This window comes from Tenrec ecaudatus, chromosome 4 (genome assembly GCF_050624435.1).
Source record: "Tenrec ecaudatus isolate mTenEca1 chromosome 4, mTenEca1.hap1, whole genome shotgun sequence".
NCBI classification, from domain to species: Eukaryota; Metazoa; Chordata; class Mammalia; order Afrosoricida; family Tenrecidae; genus Tenrec; species Tenrec ecaudatus.
Genome location: NC_134533.1, coordinates 151,165,305 through 151,172,170, shown reverse-complemented (window position 1 = coordinate 151,172,170; position 6,866 = coordinate 151,165,305).

Genomic DNA, 6,866 nt, shown 5'->3' with positions numbered 1-6,866 from the left:
TTGGGAGCATTGCCCCTAGTATTCAAATACCAGCAAGGTCACCCAAGGTGAACAGGTTTCAACAGAGCTTCAAGACTAAGACGCTCTAGGGACAAGAAACGGGTGGGCCACTTCTGAGAAAGTAGCCTTAGGAATATTAGTGGAATATTTTCTGAAGAGGAGCACGTTAGATGGGAAGGCATTCACTGTACGACTGGAAACGAGCTGCCTCCTTGAAACAGACTTGATCTTAAGAATTAGAACACAGCAAGGTTCTAAGATCTTCGTTTGCTGATGTGGCGCCGCTCACAATGGGAAGAAACAGCAGCAAACAAATGTTAACAATCCGAATGTGAAATGAGCAGATTCGAAATTGAGAGACATTGGAAACCTTCAAAACTGAAATGGAACACATAGAAATTGATATGCCAGTCCTTAGTGAGCTAAAATGCACTGGTTTGGATCCCGCTGAACCAGAAAGAATAACATTTATTATGCCAGGAATAACAACATGAAGAGGAATACTATCCTTATCAGCAAAAAGAACATTTCAGGGTCTGTCCTGAAGGGCAACGCTGTCAGTTAGGGTAGCAACCATGTGCCTCTGAGAATGATCACCAGGACTGTCCCATCAAGTTTATGCGCCAACTTTTAAAGCCAATTATGGAGGAGCTGAAGAATTCTAAGTGATTAGAACCTGTACATAGACCAAGAAACAATCTTTCTAAACGAACAAGGGATATTGCACGGTTTAAATTCAGGAAACGTGTACATCAGAGCTACACTTTTACAATACTTGTTCACTGGACATATTCAATCTATAGACTGAACTAATAATCCAAGAAATCTGACTTATATGAAAAACAACAGAACATTACAATTGGACAACCTGCAAACACAGATAGCAAGCCTTACGTGCTGAAAGCCCAAAGGACTTGTAGTCATTATTAATGAAGATCAGAGTCCAGTGTTCAGTATAAATTACACCAAAAGCAAAAGAAAACAAAAATCTTCACAACTGGACCATTAGATGACATCATGATAAACAGGAAAGTGATTGAAATTGTCAAGAATTTTTTTAACTTGGGTCCATAATCAACACCCATAAAAGTAGGGGTCAAGAGACCCAGGCATTGATCAAATCTGCTAAAAAAAAGTACCCTTTGAAAGTGTTAAAGTACAAAGGTGTTACTTTTAACTGACCCAACCCAGTGTCTTTTTTAAATCATTTTTGGGGGTTCATACAACTCATCACAATCTGTACATACCTCCATTGTGTCATACACTTTTGTACATTTGTTTCCCTCATCATTCTCAAAACTTTTGCTTTCTACTTGAGCCCTTGGTATCAGCTCCTCATTTTCCCCTCCCTCTCCCCTCTCCCCCATGAACCCTTGATAATTTATAAATTATTATTTTGTCATATCTTACACCATCCGACATCACCTATCACCCATTTCTCCACTGTCCATCTCCCAGGGAGGAGGTTAAATGTAGATCCATGTAATCTGTTCCCCCTTTCTCCCTCACCCTCCTTTCACGCTCCAGGTATCGCCACTCCCACCACTGGTCCTGAGGGGTTCATCTGTCCTGGATTCCCTGTGTTTCCAGTTCCTATCGCCACAGTCTTCTTATTTGCTTCATTTGCATGTGAAAGTTGGACACTGTCTAAGGAAAACGGAAGAAACACTGATGCATTTGAATTACGTTGATGGCAAAGAAGATTGAAAGTATCCCAGACTGCCAACAACACATCTGTCCTGCAAGGACGACAGCCAGTGTGCTCCTGAGAAGAGAAGTGGTGAGACGTTACCTCATGACATTTAAACATGTGAATCAGAGTGACCTATCTCAGAGAAGCGCATCAGGCTTGGGCTAGAAGGGGGTCCTCAACAAGAGGGACCGATCCAGCGGCTCTGACAATGGGCTCAAACAAAGCAAAGACTGAGAGTGGAACACAGTGAGGCACTGTTTCATTTTGTTGTGCTTGGGGTCCCTATGTAGGTGTCCAAATCAATGACGCTTAACAAGAACAAATAGAGTTAAGTGTTTAGTGTTCGTAGTCTTATAAAGGAGAAACAGTTATTGGGAGGGAGGGGGGCAGAAAATCTCTGTATAAAAATATCCTTAACACAGTTGAGTCTCTTCACTGCTTAAATGAACATGACATTTTTATTTCCACGATTTGGAGTCTCCTACAAAGGAGGAGAGCATGGCTTATTTCGTAGGATGCACCCCTTTCTTCACGGTGTGAAGAACCAGAGGGAGAGAATATTCGTTATCCGCCCTCTCTTCTCAAACCTGTCGCTGGCAGAGATCCAAGCATTTGCTCATCACCTGAATAATCATCTAAAACTCTGACTTATTGCTACAGTTGAGGCTTGAATTTTCATGCTCATCCTGGTAAGCTTTTCTCCCTGCATATCTTTTACATACAGTACATGTTCCATATTTGGAATAACTTCAACTGACTTGGTGGTGAAAATAATGTAAAAGTGATATGTCACTAGCATTTATTGGTATCTCCTAGCACTGGACTAGACACATTACAGGTATGATATTATTTAACCTCAAAAATAACTGATTCACATATATTAGAAATCATAGAGGGGCAGTATATCACTTCTTACTCATAAGAAACAACAGAGTAGTCCAAAATACCCAACTAGTAAGTAAAACAATTGCAAGGGTCAAGAGAGAATTCCTTGATTTTGTCTAACTACAAGGCATATCTCTCCTACATTGTAAATTAAATATAATTTGGATCTGCATCACAGCCAATCAGTGTACTTCACAATTTGTTTTAAAAATATAGACTATTCTTTTAACACGGTGGGCAATTGAACATATTAAAAATACTGCACCTGATGGTGGCTCAAAATTCAAAGTGTTGAAATCCTGCAGCAAACTTAGAAGTGTGTCTACCAACCCTGCTCCCCACCAGCCCCACCTTCCTTTAAACATATGATAGATAATTTGCATACTTCACATGTTTTCTTATTCTCAACAAAGGCTGATCTGGCAATAAATATTTTATGAAATCTTCATGTGCAGTAGCAGAGTTTAATTTTCATACATATTAGAATTCAACTAGAATAAATCATTGTGATATATAGACTTTATATTTACAAAAGCCATATCTACATAAAAATTGGTTTTATTATTTCTTTGGACTGAAGATATAATCTATTGAATGACTAGGAATTTATATTAGCAAGGAGGACAATATTTGCTTCCTTTCATCTCTTTGAGCCCATTCTCAGTTTTCCTAAATTTCATATGTGGAGAGAATCCACATATTCTTCTGGAGATTTTATTGTTTAGACTCTCCCGCTTCTATTTCTTAATGTTTGCTTGCAAACAAAATCTTAGTGTACTATCAGGAAGTACAAAGATCCTTACTGAATTATGGACTCCGGGTGCTGGTGGTGGGGGTGGGCTGCTTGGCTAAAAGGAGACATGTTCTTGATTCTTTTGTTACACAATCAGGCTAAAAGAAACGAAAAAAAAACTGGAATTAGTCTGCTGAAAGCATGTGTGCCAAAATCTCTTGTTACGCAAGTGATACTTATAAATGATAACACTTAAATCCCACCGAAATAATCATGTTTTAAGCCCTAAAGCCAATCTGACCTAGAAACAACATCTGACTTGCTATGGTTTCTAGCGATACAAAACCAGTGACCCTCATGTATGTATAAGAAGGAAATATATATCAAGCAAGAAATTTATATCAAGGAAGTGGCTCAGCCTAGTCCAACTCAGCTCCATGGGCCAGATGTCAGTGAAAGCCCCCGGGAGATTCACAGGACTGGTGGCCAAGGAAACAGAAAGATGAAGCAGGAAGCAAGAGATCAGAATCCAGAGTGTGGAGCAGCAGATCCAAAGTCCTCAGGAATGAGGCAGGGTACCACAGTGCTCAGGGGCAGCAGAATGTATAGGCCACTGATCCCACAGCCAGATGCAGAATCCAGGCAAGCAGAAAAATTAAGAGGGGCAAAATAAAGAAAAGTTTTCCATAATAACCCTTATTGAAAAGCCACACCCCCAACAAGACATTATTAGGCTGTGTCCTGATTGAGGGTTGGCTTTCACCCATACCTTCACACAGGTGCGTGAAGTTGACATAAAAACCAGCCATCCCATCACCTATGCACCTGTGCTGAGAATGGAATATGATCTGCCCTCATGTCTCTCTCTACTTTCATGACCTACAGATACTTAGACCCAAGCAAATCTTAGGAACATGTAGTGCCTCACACTCTCAGAAGTCTCCTTCTCGTTAAGCGAGCAGAGTGTCCTCATTCACTCCACCCTTTACACTTCCCGTCACAGTAGCTACTGCAACACGCTCACAATACTCTCTGGGTGCGTCCTGCCTCCCTTGTATTCAGCTCCTATGGGTTCCTTTGGTTATGAATGTCTTCCATTCATGGAATTTTGCCTGTCTTCGGAGAATGGAACACGGGGAAGGGGAACAAAAAATCTAAGCAGACTACAGGGAAGTGGAAGACTGTGGACCCCCCAAGTTAATAGTTTTTATCCAACTTAAAATGGAATAATTATATTTCTTAAGAGGAGAATTGTATAATGGAAATGGGAAATAATTTCAATGGTCTTTTCTCACACTCCTGAGGAGGTAGTAGTGAAAAATAAAAACTAATAATAATATGATACTTTTCCTTGCATAATTAAATTTCAAATTTAGAATAGGAAGATTTGCCCTATCACCAACCCCTGTTGTTGTGTAAATAGTGTCCAGTCACTTAAAGTTTAATCTCTACAAGTCAAAATTTCATGTATTATAATTCATATCTGACCTATACTCCTATAATGTCTTTTTCTTACAATATTTTAAATTCTATGCCATTTACTAAATTAATGTCACCATCAATTCTTGGTGGTTATGCACTGGGCTGCTAACTACGAGGTCAGCATTTGAAACCACAAACCATCCCCAGATGTTTGAAGATTGAAGGCTCCGTGACTCACAGGGGCAGTTGTATCCTGCCCTAAAGGGTCCATATGAGTTAGCCTTGACTTGATAGCAGTGAAAGTGATGCCCCAAGGGGCTGATTGATAATGTTTTTAACATAAAATGACAATAACATCTCTAAGTCGAGCCAGAGACTTATATAAACCACAGATGCATGAATCAATTTTCAGTTTGCATTAACTCTAGCCCCAATCAAAGAAAAAAAAGCTCTTAGGACATGGTTCTACTTGATGCTTGACTTCATGAAGAGATCACTGAAGATAAGGGCGCTCTAGCAAAGTATAGCAAAGAAACTATATGGTGCCTGGCTATCAGAAAGAATAGCATCTCGGGTCTTAAAGGCTTATTTTCAAACTAGTAGCCATCTAAGTCAGTTAGCAACTAAATCCACAAAGAAGCAGCACCCCAGTCTGTGTGATCCAAGGACTGTAAATAATAGAATCCAAATCTGGAGGGGACGGCATCAGAACTGAAATTGTGAACACTTGATTTGCAAAAGGCTATGGATGACAACAGTGGAAGCTAAAACCCATTTGCAAGGCCCACAGACTGATTTAGCCTCTGGTGAATGCCCTCCAATCAAAATTGAGAGATATGAATAGCTCTGTTATCAGACAGAGCATTATGAGTCAGTCATGGCAGACATAGTTGGGTCAAAATGTCATATCTAAACACTTACTCTTCCTTTGACCCATTTTAAAGATGTTTCTGTTAAAAAAAATGAAGTGGATTCATCCCTGGTGAATCCCCTCTGACCATGGCAAGGATAGGAATAGCAGAATTCATTGGAAAGTAGATTGTTGCAGATGTCATGATTTTAAAAGACAACCCACTCATAGCTACATTTACTTTTTTAATCAATTTCACAAGATTCTTTTAAATTGGAAAATGAAAATCTCTTCGTGTAATTACTGATAGATTGGTATCTATTACCTTATTCTTGTACTTGACTACTTAACAAAAAGTTGGGCCTTTAACCGACCCAGAGGTGCTTCAGAAGAAAAGCCTAACAATTTGCTTCCAAAAGGTCTCATGCTTAAAAATCCTATAAAACAGTTCTTAACCTGCACTCATAGGGCCTCCAGAAGTCAGAATCAACTCATTATCAACTGGTCAGTTACTTGCCTTAAATTTTATGAGCATTCTTACCATTGTGGTTACTCCTTGGAATACTAATCTCAAGGTCAGAAGTTCAAAACCATCAGATGCTCACAAGGAGAACCACTAGTCTTTCTACTTCCAGTCACAGGAAACCAGTTCTGTAGGGGTGGCTATGAGTTAGAGTTGACTACATGGCAGTGAGCTAAAGTTAATTACTACTTCTACCCTGCTTCTTAAAGTCACAAATACAAATTCAACTTTCGATCATCTTTTCCAAGCAGATATGCTATTATGTCTAACATCTTAGCTCTGAAATTTGGGGGTTAATTTTAATTCCTCCAATTAGACATTGTAACTATTGATTTGATAGCAAATGGTTCTTTTTAAAAAATGGATTCCAATTTTTACCATTCCCAATACTCACCATTTTTCATTTTAGGACTATTTCTCTACTTGAAATATATTTTTAGGTATGCATTTAGTCCTATTTGTTTAACTTAGCATTTCATAATATTGCCTCATTCTTAAAGTATTTTTGTTGGGTATAGAATACCAGATGATCATATCTTTATCTCACTACCTTGTTTTCTGTCCTACATTGTTACTCCATTTTTTGTCATTGTTGTTCTTTTGTAGTTGCCTTTATCCCTTACTTGTTTGGTTGATTATTTTTTGTATTTGATGTTCTGTAGTTTGATAACAATATTCTTGGTGGTAGACTTTTTTTTAATTTATCCATTTCAGGATTTCCTCTGCATCATAAGTCTTTATATTTATCTCTTTAATCAAT